The 19,835-nt window shown below is 45.8% G+C and overlaps 1 pseudogene across 1 annotated transcript in view; it reads left to right on the top strand.

Moving 5' to 3' along the window:
* Window positions 1-19,835, top strand: part of LOC148042281 (serine/threonine-protein kinase MRCK gamma-like) — a 68,774-nt pseudogene that overhangs the window by 10,962 nt on the left and 37,977 nt on the right. The window contains exons 8-14 of the transcript XR_015695223.1: window positions 149-736; window positions 2,029-2,126; window positions 2,679-2,763; window positions 6,005-6,125; window positions 9,401-9,518; window positions 16,949-17,066; window positions 17,622-17,707. The product of XR_015695223.1 is annotated as a serine/threonine-protein kinase MRCK gamma-like (transcript). The remainder of the gene's footprint in view (window positions 1-148; window positions 737-2,028; window positions 2,127-2,678; window positions 2,764-6,004; window positions 6,126-9,400; window positions 9,519-16,948; window positions 17,067-17,621; window positions 17,708-19,835) is intronic.

Here is a 19,835-nt window from a genome sequence, read left to right as displayed (position 1 = left end):
AAGTTGCAATGGTCATAAGTGTGAAAACAGCACATCCTAATGTTCACATCACAATTTTCCTGCTCCTGATTTCCCGCTATTGTGGCTGGAGAGCTTTGTGGGGGCTGCAACTGCCAAGCCCTGACCATGAGCTTCGCTTCCCCTCCAGATGTGCTGCGGGTGGGCGACTGCCGGCGGGTGCAGCTGCTGCTGGTCTCCCCCGAAGCTCAGCTGCTGTCCGTGCTCTGCGTCAAGAACCATGGGCTGCGCATCTTCTCGTGGGCAGAGCTGGAGACCCCCAAGGCGCAGGGAACCAAGGTGGTGGAGGCCGAAGACTGCCAAGCGGTGGCCGTGGGGCTGATCTGCCGCGGCATGACCCCCGTGCTGTGTGTGGCCTGCAAACGGCAGGTGCTGTGCTTCCAGCTGACGGCCACGCACCCGCCCCACCGCCGTATCAAGGAGATCCAAGCGCCAGGATACGTCCAGTGCCTGGATGTATTGGGGGACCGGCTCTGCGTGGGCTACCCGTCCGGCTTCTCCCTCTACCCTCTGCTCAACGAAGGATCTCCAGTCAGTCTGCCCCACGCGGACGACGTTCGGGCGAATGCTGTGGCCCAGATGGAAGCGCTGAAAGCCGTGGAGGTCAGCCTGAGCGAATTCATCTTGTGCTTCAGCGGTTTCGGCCTCTACGTGGACCCGCACTGACACCGCAGCCGTGCCCAAGAGCTGATGTGGCCAGCCACTCCTCTCAGCTGCTGTGAGTGGGTCGCAAATTTGGAGGAGGGTGGGGGCTTTGGCTGGGTACGAAGGGTGCGGTGGTCCGTCCATTCTGGTGGGGCCTGTGTTTGCCACTGGGCTCTATCAGGGTTCCAAGTAACACGCTCACAGCAAACAGAACCAGTGGAACAGTTTGCCACTAGAAATTGTGGGTGCTCCATCACTGGTCATTTTAAGAAGAGACTAGATAGTCACTTATCTGTGTAGGTCAGTTTTCCTGCTTGAATAGGGGGTTGGACTAGAAGACCTCCAAGGTCCCTTCCAACTTCTGTTATTCTATCCTATACTATTCTATTCTATTTTCAGTAGGAAAAATAGGAAAGGGAAAGGGAAGAGTGCAGAAAAGAAGAAAAGGCGGTGACTTCCGATTCCTTTTTGATGCAGTAAAACAAGATACTAACATCCAACCTCAACTTTCTATTTTTACATAATAGCATAAATTAGCCATTTCGCTCTTAATAAATCTATCTAATCGGTAAAACTCAAAATCAAAGTTTCATAATTTTTTCCCACCTCGAGCACAAAGTCCAGAAGTGGTTTCCAAGTGCAATCAAAAGTAATTATTGTTTTTCTCTGATCAAAGCAGTCAATTTATCCATCTCTGCTAACTCCATCAGCTTTTGCAGCCATTCGTCCCTTGGGCCAATCGAAATGCCCTTCCGTTTTTGTGCGTGACGTAATCTTGCCGCCATCAACATATATAATATCAAAGTTTCCCCCAAAAGTCTTTTTCCATTAAACCCCAAAGAAAAGTTTCTGGTTTTATCTTTATATTCACTTTTACGAATCTTCTGTATTAGAATATGAATTCTACTCCAATATTTGTAATTCTAATTTAATGAGGCGTGGCCAGAAGTAGGTTCCTGCCAGTACAGACCGGTTCAGCCAAATAGGTAGTAACTTGGCCTGCCACACCCCTGAACCGGTTCTCTTCGTGGTGCCATAGGCACTGCCGTCTTGTTTTTTACTTCTGCGCATGCACAGAAGTATTTTTTAGTACTGTGCATGCACGTGGAGCACGCATCAAGGCATGTATCAATCACGCATCAAGCACACACATGCGCAAGGCGAACCGGCAGTAGCAGCCGCCGGAACCCACCCCTGGGCATGGCCCCTTGGCTACAAAGCCCAGCCCGTGGTGGCTTATTTGGTAAACCAGCATGAAGCCGATCGCAGCATAATCGGCAGGATTGCGGGAGGATGTGGGTGGCCGCCGGCATGAGGGGCATGCTTGGCACACCGGCATTAACCCTGCGCTCTTTCCTGTTTTAGGTTACAATGCTCCTTATTTGTCTGTATTCAGCGAAAACAGCCTCGATATCTTTGACGTCCGGAAGGCGGAGTGGATTCAGACTATCTGTCTGAAAAAGGTGCACCATGTTCGAATGAAGGAATGAAGGAAGGAATGAATGAAGGAAGGAAGGAAGGAAGGAAGGAAGGAAGGAAGGAAGGAAGGAAGGAAGAGCAATAGCACTTAGACTCGTATACAGCTTCACAGTGCTCGGTCCTCATTTTACCCTACTTGGAAGGACAGAAGGTTGAATCAACCTTGAGCCGATCAGGATCGAACTGCTGGCAGGCGGCAGAATTAGCCTGTAATATTGCATTCTAACAAGGAAGGAAGGGAGGGAGGGAGGGAGGGAGGGAGGGAGGGAGGGAGAAAGGAAGGAAGGAAGGAAGGAAGGAAGGAAAGGCAATAGCACTTAGACTTATATACAGCTCCACAGTGCTTTTACAGCCCGCTCTAAGCGGTTTACAGAGTCAACAATCTAGGTCCTCATTTTACAACCTCGGAAGGATGGCGGTCTGTGTCAACCTTGAGCCTGTTGGGATTTGAACTGCCAAACTGCAGGCAGTCAGCAGAGTTAGCCTGAAGGACTGCACTCTAACCACCCTGGCTCATCCCTGTTTCCTCCGCTCAGGTGCGCGCACTGAATCCCGAGGGCTCCTTGTGCACCTTTGGCAGCGAAAAAGTCCGGCTGACCTACCTCGGGAACAAAGCCGCAGGTAAGGAGGGGCCTCCAAGCAGGTAAAGCACGAAACCCAGGACTTTGCGGAGGGAATTCGAGGCTGCATTCCCACAACAGTCCAACTTAGCTTTAAGTGTGATTATTTTGGGAATCTGCAGGTTTATTTATTAAATTTGCTTGCTATCCATCTCGCTGAGCAGCTTACATTAAAATGAAACCAGTATATGTATGTATGTATGTATGTATGTATTTATTTAGTGTCACAACCCCTGGTATGCCCAAATATGAGAGGAAGTCTACTGCTTCCATTCTCTGTCTATCGGCTCGTCACAAGAGACCATCCAGTAAAGGTATCCCAGTAAAGTTCTCTTGGTCTCTTGTGACGAGCCGATAGACAGCGAATGGAAGCAGTCTGCTTCAATGTTCCCTCTAATTTTTTTTCAGTGTGAGCAGAAAAGTATAGTGTTTGAGCGGCATATTTTCATGCCTGAGCACCTGAATTTTTTTCACAGATGTCACCTAAGACAACAACAAAATCAGTATTATTTGAAACTCAAAGTTATGTTTATTCAAGGTACCCGCTTAATTAAAAGTGTTATATAATATCAGTATCACTTAACAACGCTCCTGCTTAGCAACCAAAATGTTGGCTCAGAAATTCTGGCATTTGAAGCACGCAAGTCTTAAAGCTGTTGTTACAAGACCCTTGCACCCCTAACCCTTTAGGGGAAAAAAACCCCAGGGGTCTTCAAACGTGACAGCTTTAAGACTTGTGGACTTCAACTCCCAGAATTCCTCCCTGAGGGGAATTATATATTTGGACTGTTTCATAGTTACATTAGAGAACTACATTGTTAGAACTTAGCACAAAAGATATCTTTTATCTGAAAATCCAAATAGAGTAAACCTGCTATTATCCCAGAGCACTAATATCATTTGTCCCAATCTGTTTTACGAGTTCTGTATTAAAATAGATAGCAATATTTTCACTAAATTTTATAGATCTATATTTCAGGATTTCAGAAGTTAGGGCAAGATAAGAGTGGAAGAATGAATTTTGTTGCCGGTCATGGGGATTTTTTCAGCATCTTAAAAGTGGAGCGCATATGCATTGAACTAGCAATACCCATTTAATAACAAAAGGAAATGGCTGAATTAAATTTGGTAAAGTTGCAAGCGAGCTGTAAAAAGCTTGTGGTTTTTAAAATCATAGAATCAGAAGGGATACTGGAGGTCTTCTAGTCCAGCCCCTTGTCCAAGGCAGGAGTCTTTATATCATCTGAGACAAATGGCCGTCCAGTCTTTTGAAAACCTGTAGCAAATGAATTAAGATTCCATTGATTTTAATTGTTCTTACTGTCAAATTTCTCCTTATTTCCAGCTTGAGTCTCCTTCTGACAAGTTTCCATTGCTTCTTGTCCTGTCCTCACTCCTCAGGTGCTATTGCTGCCGCCTCCTCCTCCTCCAACAGCACCAAACACATTTGCTGTCCAGCACTGCAGCTGAAGTGAAGCCGCCAATGCTCCCGCTGGCGCCCCCGCAGCGTTGGGCGGAAATCCGGCAGTGCTGTTGGAGGAGGAGGAGGTGAACCAGCCTGCCACCGCCGGCCACCGCCAGCCCTGCCGCTCTTCCCACCCCTTCCCAGTCCCAGCGGACGCAGGAGAAGCAGCCCCGGGTCTCCGCTACCTCTCCCTGCATTTTCTGGACGGGGTCTCGCAGGAAGGAATCCCCCTTTCAAGAGCCGTGCTCTTCAAAACAAATCTGGGGAGGTCCTTTGCAGGCAGCCAGTTGTAGCCGCCTGCAAAGGACTTCCCCACATTTGCTTTACAGAAATCTCTGCGCGGCAGTTAGAAACTGCTGCGCGGGGGTTTCTTTTCACGTGCGCGGTCGCGCAGCCGCGCAACTTAGAGGGAACAGTGGTCTGCTTCCTCCCATATTTGGGCATACCAGGTGTTGTGACACCACATACATACCTACTTCCCTGGCTCAGCTGATGAGGAGAACCTTGTGGCTTAGTGGTTAACACAACTGCTTAATATGTAATACAGCACAGGTTCAAATCCCAGCAAGGTTACGGCTAGCTGATGAGAGCTAAATAGCTTGAAATAGATCTATACTAGTCTCCCTTTATTTATTTATCAGCACAAATACAACACACACACACACACATATACATACACACATACATACATCCATCCATACATACACACACACACACACACACATTTGCAGCAGTTCTTTGGTGACTGTTCAAAGCTACAACAGCACTGAAAAATCTGACTTACGACCGTTTTGTACACTTACGACCATTGTTGGTCATGTGGTTTATATTTGGATGCTTGGAAGCTGGTTTCATATTTATGATGGTCGCAATGTCCCGGGGTCATGGGGAAGCCAGATTCACTTAACGACCAGGCAAGTAACTTATCAACTGCAGTGATTTGCTTAGCAACTGTGGCAAGAAAGGTAAAATGGGGCCAAACTCATTTAACTAACGTCTCACTTAGCAATGGAAATTTGGGGGCTCAGTTGTGGTCGTAAGTCAAGGACCATCTCTTTTTATACTTTTAAAGTTCACAATAAAAGTGCAATGAGAAGTTATCACATTGCATTGTATTTGAGACTAACCAACTAGCCAAAAGGTGCTACTACCGCTCTGTAAAGCGTTAGTAAGGCCACACCTAGAGTACTGGATCCAGTTTTAGTCACCATGCTATAAAAAAGAGGTTGAGACTCTAGAAAGAGGGCAGAGAAGAGCAACCAGGATGATGAGGGGGCTGGAGGCTCAAACAGACGATGGACGGTTGCAGGAACTGGGCCTGGCTAGTCTAGGGAAGAGAAGGACCAGGGGAGACAGGAGAGCATCTTCCAATATTTGAGAGGCTGCCCCAGAGAGGAGGAAGGGGGTCAAGCTATTTTCCAAAGCCCCCGAAAGCCAGAGAAGGAACAATGGATGGAAACTGACCAAGGAGAGATTCAACCTGGAAATAAGGAGGAATTTTCTGACAGGGAGAACAATCAACCCATGGAACAGAAGTTGCCTTCAGAAGTTGTGGGAGCTTCATCCCTGGAAGCTTTCAAGAAGAGACTGGACTGCCCTCTGTCAGAAATGGTGTAGTGTCTCCTGATTGGGCAAGGGGGTTGGACTAGATGACCTCCAAGGTCCCTTCCAACTCTGTTAATCTGCTAATTAAATCATTCACTAACGCCAGTGCCTTGTGCAAATCTAAATTTGGTGTGTGAGGAGCCTAAATTTCCTTCCTTCCTTCCTTCTCCAGACCAGGATGAGTTCGAAATCCCTCAGACCACTGATAACAGCCGGCGATACCTCATGAGGACTAGGCACAAGCGGTGCTTCTCTTTCTGCATCTCCGAGGAGGAGCGGCAACATCAGAGGAGGTGAGGCCGATCGGAGAAGGGGCAGCCTGGGGATTTTCTGACCGCTGTTACTCAGACCTTACACAAGCTGTCGCAAAACCCACGGCCGTTCTCATTTAGCTAAGCAAAGCAAAAAGTTTGCGCTGCAGGCCGAGGTTGGTTAATTGTAACCCTGGTTCGTTTTGATGTGGCTCAGCATACAATGCAACTCCAAATGGTTGGATATTTTTATTCTTATGATTTATTAAATTTGTTCGCCATCCATCTCACCACAAGGCGACTCTCAGCAGCTTATAACAAATTTTTGCTTAACAAGTAGTCCTCGACTTACAACAATTCATTTAATGACCATTCAAAGTTATAGAAGCACTGTCATGGCCAGTAGAGCTGGCAGCAGATTCGGACAGTGAGGAAGTTGGGGAGGAAGATGGGCCAGTCCTGGAGCCTGTTCCCAGTGTGCGCATGCGCAGAGCTGCCAGACGAAGGGAAGAGCTAAAGAACAGGGGTTGACTTGGGAGTAAGGCCATAGGTGGACAGTGAATGGCCCCTCCCAGAGGGAATAAAAGAGGAGCGAAAGGGGAGTGGAGTTTGCAGGAGAGACAATTAGTTCATTTCATTGGTTCGTGACTCTCCGAGACTCCTGGCCACATTTTGCAGAGATCGGCGTGGCAGCTCTCCAAGCCAGATAAGTTCTGTGACCATAAATCCTCCTTTGAAAGACTTTGCTGGATGTGAAGGAGCAGAATTCACAACAAATTAATAAAAGGGGTTTTTGTTGAGACAAGGAGTTTGCTTCAGGCTCTCGGGAAGCCTCGGTCAGAACAGGTACTGAAAAAAGAGACTTATGATAGTTTTCCCACACTTACGACCGTTGCAGCATCCCTAGGGTCATGTGATGTGATTCAACCGCTTGGCAAAATTATGCCGGTCACTGTGTCCTGGGGGGCGGGAGGTGTCACACGATCCCCTTTTGCGACCTTCTCACCAGCCAAGTGAATGGGGAAGTCAGATTCACTTAACAACCATGTTACCAACTTCCCCACTGCAGTGCTTCACTTAACAATGGGGGCGAGGCAGGTTGCAAAACGGAGCAAAATTCGCTTAACTGTCTCATTTAACGGCAGAAAGTTTGGACTTAATTGTGGCCCTAACTCGAGGGCTACGGGTAGACTAAATAAATACCGTATGCACTGTTCCCTCTAAGGTGCGCGGCTGCGCGGCCACACATGTGGCTCGAAACCCCCGCGCAGCAGTTTCTAACTGCTGCGCAGAGATTTCTACCAAAGCAAATGTGGGGAAGTCCTTTGCAGGCGGCTAGAACTTGCCGCCCGCAAAGGACCTCCCCAGACTTGTTTTGATGAGCTGCCCGTGGCAGTGGTGCCTCTCCCTCCACGCGGAGCACCTGAGCTGGCCCCCGCGTTATCCCTCCCCCTTGCTCCTCTGCCGTGCTTTTGAGGCCGCGGGAGCTAGTAGGAAAGCAAAGCGGCAGAGGTGGAGGCGACGGCAGGGATAACCCAGAGCCCAGCTGAGGTGCTCCGAGCGGAGGGGGAGGCACCACCACCGCTGTCATGGGCGGGGGCACCAGCGGGAGCTTTGCCGGTGAAGGAGAAGAAGCAAGAGGACTGGCGGCTTTGAAATGCAACCCCCTGGTCCCGCCGGCTGCGGATTTGATTCGGCGTAAGCGGGGGCCAAACACATGCTGAGCCGACTTTGCGCAGTGAGGCAGAGTAATTCAACCCCCCCCAAAGAACGTGTGTGTGTGAGAGAGAGAGAGAGAAAGAGAGAGAGAGAGAGAGAGAATTGGATCAAAATTGGTGGCCAAAGGAGGGGAGGGGAGGGAAGGAAGGAAGGAAGGAAGGAAGGAAGGAAGGAAGGAAGGAAGGAAGGAAGGAAGGAAGGAAGGAAGGAAGGAAGGAAGGAAGGAAGCCCTGCCCCCTGTGAAAAAAACTGAAGATGGAGCAGTGAATGAATAAACCATAAAAGCAACAAACAGTTAATGCATAAGTAAGCTGAGGAGCAAGTTCTCAACTAAGGAAGCAATATAAGAAAGAAATATAAAAAGCTCAATATGCCAAAACACTTATTTTAGTCTTCATTTAATTACTTGTATTGTAGTCTGATGTAACATCTTTTTAAAGTTAACGTTAGTTAGAAAAGATAGGGTACAAAACTTAAATAATAAAAAAAATTGTACATTCATTTTGAAAAATAAATGCAATACTTGATTAATTTCATATCTTTATTTAAAATAGTTTTGGCATGGCATATGATTTTATTGACTCAGTTGGAAATGATGTGGATGTTGTATCTGATTCTGAGGTATATATATTCTTAAGTAACATAACATATAGCATATTGTCCAAACTTGCTAGACTATTTAATTGATCTTACTACTTTAAAGGGGGAGAGTTTCATGATAAATTATTTTATTACATTTATGTTGCATTTATATATTATATTTATTACATTTATATTCCACATTATATATTTGTATTGTTATTTTAGTGTTTATTGTCAATTTTGATAGATATTATATTGATATATCAATACTGATTTTAATCATACTAAATAACAATTACTGCTATTATTTATCAGGATTAAATATTTACATTTTTAATATCGAGTTAGTCATATTTTAGAATAATAGGATTATCTTTTAATAGGATAATTTGCAAAATCTGATTCAAATGTGATGGGTTGCATTCCAAAGGAATGTGAGAGGACAGGTTGCCTGCAAAATGCCAGGACCCAGGCCAGGACCCTGTTGGTGCCATGTCTCTCTCTAGCCAGTCTAACAATCTAAAAGCTGAGCAGAGAGCCTTTTTTTTTCAGGGTGAGCGGAAAAGTATAGTCTTTGAGTGGCACATTTCATGCCTGGCATTCCTCAGGCTGAAACCTCGCTCGCAATTGGCGCTTGACGCTTGGAATGTTGCGCAAATGTCCAGCAGACGAGACAGCAGTTCAAACTGTTGCTCTCTTAGGTGCTCAGGCATGAAACTGTGCAGCTCAAAGACTATACTTTTCCGCTCACACTGAAAAAAAATTAGAGGGAACATTGACCGTATGCTAAATAAAGAATGTAGTTCTGCATTGCTTAGCAATGGAAATTCTAGTCCCTGAGCGCCGTCGTTAAGTTGAGGTGGAAGACCGAAGGGAGGGAGGAAGTGAAGGTAGTTGGGTGAACCCCGCCGGGAAGCGTCTCAGGGAGTTGTGTGGCTTTGATCCGCTGCCAGCTGGCTGGCACCTCTGAGCAGGGTGCCCCGTGCTAGGCGCTGCCCCTCCTCTCTCCCTCACAGAGAAATGATGCGCAACCCCAGCCTCCGCGCTAAGCTCATCTCTTCCCCGAGCGACTTCAACCACCTCGTCCACGTCGGGCCGAGCGAAAAGCAGCGTCAACTACAGGACCTACACTTGGTGAGTAAACACGGTTTTGCTACCCTTTGCATCGGGGGTCCTCAGTTCCCGGGCAGGTACTGGACTGTGGCCCATTTGGACCTGGCCGTGCAAAGGTGACAGGCATGCATTCTCCTGCTGCTCACATGGAACTGTTCTGTCTCTCATCCATGGCCGCTCCCCAAAGTCGGAAAGGTTGGGGACCACAACTGTGATGGCACGGCACAGAGGCAACACACACACAAACAACTATAAGAAATCCCGAAAGAATGCAAGGAATCCAGGAAAGTTCAAACGTCGGCACTTAAATACCTCAGGAATTTAGTGTTTGTTCCTCCCCACAGCATCTCCTGAAGTCTCAGTCCCAGGTGTGCCTTGTGCGTTCTCCTCCTTTGTAGCCGGGTCATTCTGCACTGTTCTCGCCTTCTCTCTACTCTCCGTGCTCTTGGGTCAGGAGCGGGTGGTCCTTGCTCCTCGTCTTAGCTCTGTCTCTCATGTTCGCCGCTTAGTCTCTCTTGATCCTCCTGTCCCCACTTCCTCCCTGCCTACAAGGCATCCCAATCCTGAAAGGCCTGGTGGCCTTCCCCTTCCCCATTTTCCTCCCAAGCCAACGAAGCCGCCCCTTCGCTCTCCAGTTCCAGCTCATTTTCCCCGCAGATTCAGACTCCAACGGGAGCATGACAATGACTTCACGTGGCTGATTTCTCCCAATCTATCACCAGCCTCCCTCCGGTTGGATTGAGATCGCTGATCCAGTGACACAATCAGAGTTTGTTGCACCAAGTCACAACACAAGTCAGCTCGCGTTTGACTGTGATGGTGGCGGGGTGTTGGTGCTATTTGCCTATTAAAACAGCTCCACCCCCTAATGCAAGCAAAGGGCCAAGGTTTGGCCCCACATTATGGGAAATCTGGGGGTGCCACAAAAAAAAGAATCATATTTTGTGCCCTCCTGATTTCATGCCAGCCGTGAAACCAATAGCTGCAATCCACAAGCCACAATAATATTCTTATCCATGTATTGTATCACCTAGGTCAGTGGTTCCCAAACTTGGCAACTTTAAGACTTGTGGACTTCAACTCCCAGAATTCTCCAGCCAGAGCTTAAGTCTTAAAGTTGCCAAGTTTGGGAACCACTGACCTAGACCAGTGCTCCTGGGAACCCCCGAAATCAAATAAACACTTAAAAACATCTAACACAATAAATATCAATCGATATAACCCACAGGAACCAATGCTCTTTGGGGGTCCCCCCATCATTTTAAAGAATGCAAAGCCCCCCGCAACTCCAAAATATTTGAGAACAGCTGGTCTAGGCCACAATTGACAAGAAAAGCTCACAATTGACCAAATGATGGTTTGGTTGTAAAGAAGGAAAACCAGCCTGGAATCCTTCAGCTTTGCAGCCCCAGCGAAGGAAAGGATTAGGCATAGAATCAAAACCACGTGAAATCTTAGTGCCGCTTTATAAAGCCTTGGTGAGGCCGCACCTGGAATACTGCATCCATTTTTGGTCCCCACATTACGAAAAAAAAACATTTTTTTTAAACAAACAAAACTAACAACATAAAGCCATCTTCATTTACAAAATGAAATTGTCAATGAAGATGGCTTTAAAAGATGTTTTTTTTTGTAGCGAGTTTTTTATTTTTCCTTTCAAATTCATTCTTAGATATGCATTCTTAGAATTGTTATTTAACATATGTCAATTCATATCATTTTTCCGTCTGTATATTTGCATTTTAATATTTTCTTATTTCCTCTCCCCCTGTATTTATCATGTGTTGTCGGAGATCTTTGTTTCATGTTTTGGTCCTTTTTCTTTCTATTTATACCTTTTTTCAAACCACTTGTAAAACCGCCCCCATGTCCTGTAGTACACTAATTCCTCTTTGTCCTTTATTCTCAATGTCAAGCTGTTCATTTCTGCACAATCTAATATCTTCTTTATTACTTCCCATTCCGATGGGAAAATGTTGAGGTTTTGGAAAAAGTTCAGAGAAGAGCAACTAAGGTGATTAAAGACTAAAACATACGAAGAACGGCTACAGGATTTGGGTTGGGCCAGTGTGGAGAGAAAAAAGGACCAGGGGAGACATGATAGCACTCTTCCGATACTTGAGAGGCTGCCACAAAGAGGAGGGGAGTCAAGCTATTCTCCAAAGCATCAGAAGGCAGGACAAGAAATGATAGAAACTAATCCAAGAGAGATTCAACCTGGAACTAAGGAAAAACTTCCTAACAATAAAAAAAATTAACCAGTGGGACAACTTGCCACCAGAAATCATGGGTGCTTCATCACTGCAGGTTTCTAACAAGAGATTGGACAGCCACTTGTCTCAAATGGTCTAGGGCAGTGATGGGCAACCTTTTTGGCGTGGTGTGTCAAAAATCGGCAAAAAATCGAGCATAACTCGCGTTGTGTGTCACTTTGACAAAAACATAATTTTGCGCAATTTATAGTTTAAACTACACAAATGTATAATTGCAATATATAATTGTATTTAATAAACCAAAAACAAATTATTTAACATACCTGCTTAGTAACTTCTTTGTTCATCAGTCGATTTCTGTGTTGCCCTTGATATTATTGAACTTGTTTGGGGTGCCGTGAACCAGGGCTGTGGAGTCGGCTGCTTCCAGCTCCACGTCCTCATCAACATGCCGCTCCAGCCCGCCCCTGCTATGAATATTCCTAGTGACGCGAGGGCGAAGAATATGAATATTCATAGCGGGGGTGGGCTGGAGCGGCATGTTGATGAGGACGTGGAGCTGGAAGCAGCAGACTCCACAGCCCTGCCGTGAATTGAGATAAGTGAGGGGGAGGGCGAATTCTTTAACTAACCTGCCTATTAGTGACTTTTTTGTAGACTCTCTGTGCCGGCCTGACTGGAGAGAGGCGCGCACTGTTCCCGCGCTCCTCTCCTGTGGGTTCTCCCTCGCCGCGCTGATGACGTGTGTGCGCACGGCACGCACGCCTTACCAGCAGCCCCTGCGCTCAGAAAGGGGTGGTGGCGATACAGTAAGTGAGTGTGGGCGGGGGAGATCACACGTCCCCCCCCCCCGTTCCTCCAGCACAGATTCTTTCATCCTCGGCTCCGTGCAGGAGCCGAGGATGAATCGCATGAAATCCTGTGCGTGTCACCCCAAATGGCTACGCAGCACTGACACGCGTGTCATAGGTTCGCCATCACTGCCCTATACCTTTTCAGACAAATGGCTATCCAACCTCTTCTTAAAGATTTCCAGTGTTGGGGCATTCACAACTTCTGGAGGCAACTTCTGTTCCACTGATTAATTGTTCTGTCAGGAAATTTCTCCTTAGTTCTAAGTTGCTTCTCTCCTTGATTAGTTTCCACCCATTGCTTCTTGTTCTGCCCTCAGGTGCCTTGGAGAATATTTTGACTCCCTCTTCTTTGGGGCAGCCCCTGAGATATTGGAAGACTGCTATCCTGTCTCCCCTGGTCCTTCTTTTCATTAAACTAGACACACCCAGTTCCTGCAATAATTCATGTTTTAGCCTCCAGTCCCCTAATCCTCTTTCTTGCTCTTCTCTGCACTCTTTCTAGAATCTCCACATCTTTTCTACATCGTGGCGACCAAAACTGGATGCCGTATTCCAAGTGTGGCCTTCCCAAGGCCTTGTAAAGTGGTATTAACACTTCACGGGATCTTGATTCTATCCCTCTTTTTATGCAGCCTAGAACTGGGTTGGCTTTTTGGGCAGCTGCTGCACACGGCTGGCTCCTATTTAGATGGTTGTCCACTAGGATTCCAAGATCCCTCTCTCAGTTACTACTATTGAGCAAGGTACTACATATACTGTACCTGTGCATTTCGTTTTTCTTGGTAAGTGTAGAACCTTCCTTTTTTCACCATTGAATTTCAATGGTGCCCAATGTTCAAGTTTTATCAAGATCCTTCTGTGATTGATTGCGATTGTTTGATCTTAAAATTATGGTTATTCTGAATGCAAGAATTGGGCATTTCTTTTTTTTTTTTTTTGACTGGATATTTTTATTTCATTTTCATTTTCATTTTATACAATCACTTATATACTGTGCATAAAAAAAAGAAAAAAGGAAAAAAAAAACCAACATAACACTTCATTCCCCCATACACCCTCTCTTCTCCCCCTCCAACTTTCCTTTCACCCCTCCAGCATTCCCCTCTTCTACTTCCCTACCCCCTCAGACATCTCCCCCTCCCTCCATTTCACCCTCCTTACATTCCCTCTCACTCCCTCTTTACTTCTCCCTTCTCTTTCCCTCTTCTCCTCACTTTGGTGTATCCATACAATTCAATTTGTTTTTTACAATAAAAGTAGAAAAAGAAAAAAAGGAAAAAAAAAGAAAAACGAGCCGCAGTACACAAGTGAATTCTTATTGTTCTAAGGATTGAAGCTGTAATTCCACCCTCCCCCCTCCCCCCTATAATCCCCCCTCCCTAACCCCCTTACGGCTTCGCAGGTCCCATGCCCGGCATAATTCTTTAACAAGCATTTGAGTATAATAAGGCCAGCTAACTTTAAAATTAAAAAAATAAGGTAAAAGTAAAGCCAAAAAGAAAAAGGAAAAATAGTAGAAAATAAGAAATAAACAAAAAAAAAAAAACACCCACACTCACACACAAAAAGAAGAAAGAAACAAAAAGGGTCAATAAACCCACTACGTTAACACAGCTTCCCATTATCTGTAAATCTTAAACAATGTGACTCATTCCAAATTTCGATTATTTTGCTACTTGCAGGGTTTCAAACTGTATTAGAGCCAGGTAAGTTGATCAATTAGAATTCCCCAACTAAAAGTCTCCTTGCTTTGTCTATCTATTCAGACCTTTAATTTATCTCTTTTTTATCCAAATATCCAAACCTTTCTATAACACCATTAAACTCAAATACTTCTTTCATTTTTCATTTCCAACACCTCCCTTTCTATCCTTACCCACCTCCACATATAAATTTTTTACCTTCCACCCTGCCTTTATCCATATCCACATATATATTTTATCCACATTCATTGCTCCTCCCATGTTTACTCCACTTTCCTGAAGATTCTCCGACCAATCTTTCTTAACCTTATATTGATATAGCAACTCAAACAAACATCAGCTTGCGTTCTAGCCCCAGGTAATCTAATTAAACTTTCGCTGCCCTTCCCTCTCCCACGCACCTCCCAACTCCGTTCGTCCCAAACCGCAACTCAAAAAGATCACAATTTCCGCTCTCCTCGCCTAAGAAAATAATTCATGCACAATTTGAGTTAGAGTTCAGACAAAACTTCTGTACAATATATGTCCACAATCAGCAACGCTTCTTTCAGTCTCCATGTCTCATCATCGATATGCCACTTTTCCATTTTATCCCAGACGGAAATCATAAAACTTTAAAAACATCGCTTAGTCTTTATTCTTTAGTCTTCTGCCCTTCCGGAAGAGAAAAACAACACCCTCCGCCTTGTAGCCACGTGTCTCGCTGTTTGTCTTCTCCTTCTCCTTGTCTCTCCCCAGATCCGGATGAATCAGGAAGTCCCGCCTTCAGGGTCTCGTAGTAAAATTTTCGGGCTTCACAGACGGAGTTAATGCGGTGTTTTTGGTTGCCAAATGTAACTGTAATACCAGCTGGGACTTCCCATTTGTATGAAATCTGAGAGTTTCTGAGTTCTTCGGTTAAGAAAGCGTACTGTCTTCTTGTTCTTAATATTTGAAATGGTATCTCTTTAAAAACAATCAAGTCTTCCCCATCAATTCTCAACCTCTTTCCGTAGAGCCTCTGTATTATCTCATTTCTAGATTCCCTTGTAGTAAAGTATATTATTATGTCCCTCGGAAGCTGTCGCTGTTTTGCTACCCAGGAATTCTGGCGGTAAATTCTTTGAATCTGCCAATCAAAGTTAAGTCCCGGACTTCCCACCAAGCGACTGAAAGCCTCAAAGAATGTCTGTTTCAAATTCTCCTGTTGGTTTTCACGCAGTCCTCTAACTCGTATAGCAAAGGCAGTCTTGTTATAATTTATCATGACAAGTTCTTTTTGGGCAGATTCAATTTCCTGTTCTAACGTTTGAATTTTTGATATCAGATTAAGGTTAGTTTCTTCCAAAAGTTCCAATTTGTCCTCCGTTTCAGCAATATAATCTGTCATGACTGTCATTACTCCGATCATATCCTGCTTTGCCTGAGCAATTTTAGCATCAAATTGATCACATAAATCCGATATCAGTTGATTAATCTCCTCTCTGAAATCATTAAGCGTTTTGAGAAGGAATTCTTGTGTTAGCAAGTCTCCCGTGGAGGGTGTAGGAGACAAGGGTAGCGACTTCATAGCAGTTTTTGGAGATATGTTATTAAGGAAGCGCTTCTGTTTAGGTTTGGGAGCCATTCCAGAATAAAAATAAAAGACAAGCAATCAAGCGAGCCAAAAATCAAAGTCTGTGCTCCCCTCAGTTAATCTTTTAGCAATTAGTACGGAGAAGCCTTCAGGAGGGTAGGGTCAACTAGCTACGTCAGATCAAACACAAAAGCTACGAGATCGCCATCTTGTGACGCAGCTAAAAAAGAAAGGGAGCCTTTTGCGAAATTGAAGCTGGTATTTTAAATAGTAATAGAAGAAATTCCTCGGGAATGTTCCCCGCCCGGATTGGCTTTTAAATAGCTTAGCTTTGTCCTGGGGGGGGAGGCAATCTGCCTAGGCTGCAAAAAAGGCAGCGCGGAAAACTGGCCGGAGTAAAGGCTCAGCTAATGTTGAACCTCTTCTCCATTCACAGCAAAAAGAAAAGCTATGAATTACAAAGAGATCCTAACGACTGACCTTCTCCCTGCCCCTTTCTGCCAGAAAGGGGAGATATCTATAGATCTTATAATATATACGAACCAGAGTCCTGGCAGGAGCTTTGTTGAGCTCCCGACGGCGGCAGCTCCTCCCCTCGAAGCCCAAGAATTGGGCATTTCTTAACCTGCTGCTGTAGATAATTCAGTCAGGAGTCTTTCCAACATACATTTGTTTATTCTCCACCTGTCAGGCCTGCAGCCATCTTTTCTTGTGGGTCTTTGGCCTGCCACACCTTCTAGTATTCTACTATGCATTTTCTATGGTGGGAAAACGGGAGGGGGGAATTGTAAGGAGTTAGATGATATGTAGCCATAACAACATTCTTCTTAGAAAGTCAAGGTCACTTTTGTTCCTGCACCTGGCTGGATGTAGATGGGTGGAACTGCCAGTGTGGCAGTGGAAGATAGGACCATGGGATGGACTTGTGGGTGTGGGGGGCAAGATCTTGAACTTTCAACTGGGTGGGGAAAACCAGGAAGCTTTCAGATTCGGGTTTCCCCCGATGTGCCAACATGGCTCTTTTAATCAATTGGAACTTAGAGGAATCCTTTGCCTCGGACTCTGGTTTAATTTTGGATGCTATTTGGAACCCTGACATTATCCCACTTCTTAACCCAATTTCCAGGCGCAGGAAGGGAAGAAGAGGAAGGCCGAAGGCCGAATGCCCTACAGCAGCCTCTCCGAGATGCGACTGCCATCACCCGAGGGCCAAAATAGGACCCCTTTGTGGTCTGTTTCCTCATGTAAGAAGAACCCAGGGAAACAAGAGCCACTTGGGAATGTGTGTGGAGGGGCTTTTAAGGGGCCCTTGAGCAGCAGGGTCGGGAGTAAGGGTAGTCCTCGACTTACGACCACAATTGAGCCCAAATTTTCTGTGGCTAAGTGAGTTTTGCCCCATTTCGCGACCTTTCTTGCCACCGTGCTTAAGTGAACCACTGCAGTTTGTTAGTCACACGGTCGTTAAGTGAATCCGGCTCCCCCCCGGACTTGGCTTGTCAGAAGATCGCAAAAGGGGACCGGCATAAATACGTGCCTGTTGCCAAGCGCTTGAATTTTGACCGCGTGACCGTAAGGACACTGAAGCAGTCGTAAGCATGAAAAACTCGTTCATTCACTAACATTACAGGCGTGGTCTTCCATCTGCATGGACTTCAAATCCCAGAATTCTCAGCGGTAGCCATGATCGCAGGAGGATTGTGGGAATTGAAGTCCACTCACCAAGGGCCTCGCTTGGAAGAAAACGTCCCCTGCAGCTCCAGTCTCTTGCTAATTGTCTTCCCCATTTTCTCGTTTCACAGTAAGACTCCAGTCAGCCAGATCAATCTCTGACAATTCTTCTGGGTCTCCACAGTCCTTCTTCTCTGCTCTTTCGTCACTGGGAGAGGTAAGCGAGAGCAAAAACGGAGGCTGTGAGTGTGGAACTGGGGGGGGGGGTGTCTTTAAGATTTAGATGAACAGAGTTGGAAGGGACCTTAGAGGTCATCTAGTCCAACCCCCCACCCAAGCAGGAGACCCTATGTCATTTCTGACAGATGGCAGTCCAGTCTCTTCTTGAAAGCCTCCAGGGATGAAGCTCCCACAACTTCCAAAGGCAACTTCTGTTCCACTGATTAATTGTTGTGTCAGGAAATTTCTCCTTAGTTCTAAGTTGCTTCTCTCCTTGATTAGTTTCCACCCATTGCTTCTTGTCCTGCCCTCAGGTGACTTGGAGAATCGTTTGACTCCCTCTTCTTTGGGGCAACCCCTGAGATAGTGGAAGACTGCTATCATGTCTCCCCTAGTCCTTCTTTTCTCTAGACTAGGTCAACTAGTTCAATCCCTGGCCAAACAGCAGACCCTACACCATTTCTGACAGAGCAATAGCAATAGCAGTAGACTTATATACCGCTTCATAGGCCTTTCAGGCCTCTCTAAGCGGTTTACAGAGAGTCAGCATATTGCCCCCAACAATCTGGGTCCTCATTTTACCCACCTCGGAAGGATGGAAGGCTGAGTCAACCCTGAGCCGGTGAGATTTGAACCGCTGAACTGCTGATCTAGCAGTAGCCTGCAGTGCTGCATTTAACCACTGCGCCACCTTGGCTGAGGGCAGTCCAGTCTAGTCTCTTCTTGAAAGTCTCCAGGGATGAAGCTCCCACAACTTCCGAAGGCAACTTCTCTTCCATGGGTTGATTGTCAGGAAATTCCTCCTTATTTCCAGGTTGAATCTCTCCTTGGTCAGTTTCCATCCATTCTTCCTTCTCTGGCCTTCAGGGGCTTTGGAGAATAGCTTGACCCCCTAACTCCTCTCTGGGGCAGCCCCTCAAATATTAGAAGATGCTTTCCTGTCTCCCCTGGTCCTTCTCTTCCCTAGACTAGCCAGGTCCAGTTCCTGCAACCATTCTTTGTATGTTTTAGCCTCCAGTCCCCTAATCCTCTTTCTTGCTCTTCTCTGCACTAAAGGCTACTAAATAAACTCCATTTGATACAGATAACCATGAATCATGATTTAGAAAATCATCCTCGCTGGGGTTCATCCAAAAACTAAGCCATAAATAAGTAAGCCACATTGCCATTCAGCGTGCTATGTGTTCTATGCAAATTGTGGAAATCACTGGTCATAATTCTAAATAAACAATGGTGTTTAGGCTCTGAAATGTTGGGTCTGTGGTAAGCACCCTTTCTACCATCTTCTTTCCTTCCAGTAACAGTATGAAGAAGACCCAAGCACCACTTCCAGTTTCCAAGATTGATGATAAACTTGAGCAATACACTCAAGCCGTTGAGGTGAGTTTAAACTCACTGACTTTGACAAGCTTTTCAAAGAAGTACTTTCAGAGTCATCTTAAAAAATGTGTTACAGCAAGCCCATTCAAAAGCATAAGTCCATTGATTTTCACTCATTGGCAAGTTAACTGAGCACTACTGTCACCCATGCAAGATTTTAGCTTTTGATGTGTTTTTGCAGATGTCCTCCTTTCCATGGCAGCCAAAAAAGTAGAGTTGTATTATAATATTTTGTTTGGCAATTAATTCCCAATGGGCTAAAATCCACCTTCTTCTGGTATTCTAACCCATGATGGCATTATCCTTTGTCTTATCTGATGTAACTGATTTATGACTATGAAATGAAGGCAATGTGTGTGCGCCACAGGTGTTTGAGCTTTCTTGCACTGTTTTTCTTTGCATGGCCATTGATGAAAGATTAGAGCCATGGTGGTGCAGAGGTTAGAATGTAGTATTGCAGGTTACTCTGCCCACAGCAGAGTTTGATCCTGACTAACTCAAGATTGACTCAGCCTTCCATCCCTTGGAGAGCGGTAAAATGAGGACCCAGATTGTTAGGGGGGAATGTGCTGATATTGTAAACTACCCAGAGAGGGATGTAAATGTTGTGGTCTGCCAGCGGCCTGTGGAGCCGGCAGCAGAGTCGGACAGTGAGGAGGTTGGGGAGGAACATGGGCCAGTCCTCAAGTCTGGGGAAGGCTCGGACAAAGGCTCTGTGTTGAAGGCAGAGAGGGAACGAGGGCCAT

The sequence above is a fragment of the Thamnophis sirtalis genome, unplaced genomic scaffold (assembly GCF_051295495.1).
Source record: "Thamnophis sirtalis isolate CommonGarterSnake01/CBP01778 unplaced genomic scaffold, rThaSir2_p1.2 scaffold_19, whole genome shotgun sequence".
Lineage (NCBI taxonomy): Eukaryota > Metazoa > Chordata > Lepidosauria > Squamata > Natricidae > Thamnophis > Thamnophis sirtalis.
Note: the sequence above shows the minus strand (reverse complement) of the source record. Positions and strands in the feature narration are given on the sequence as shown.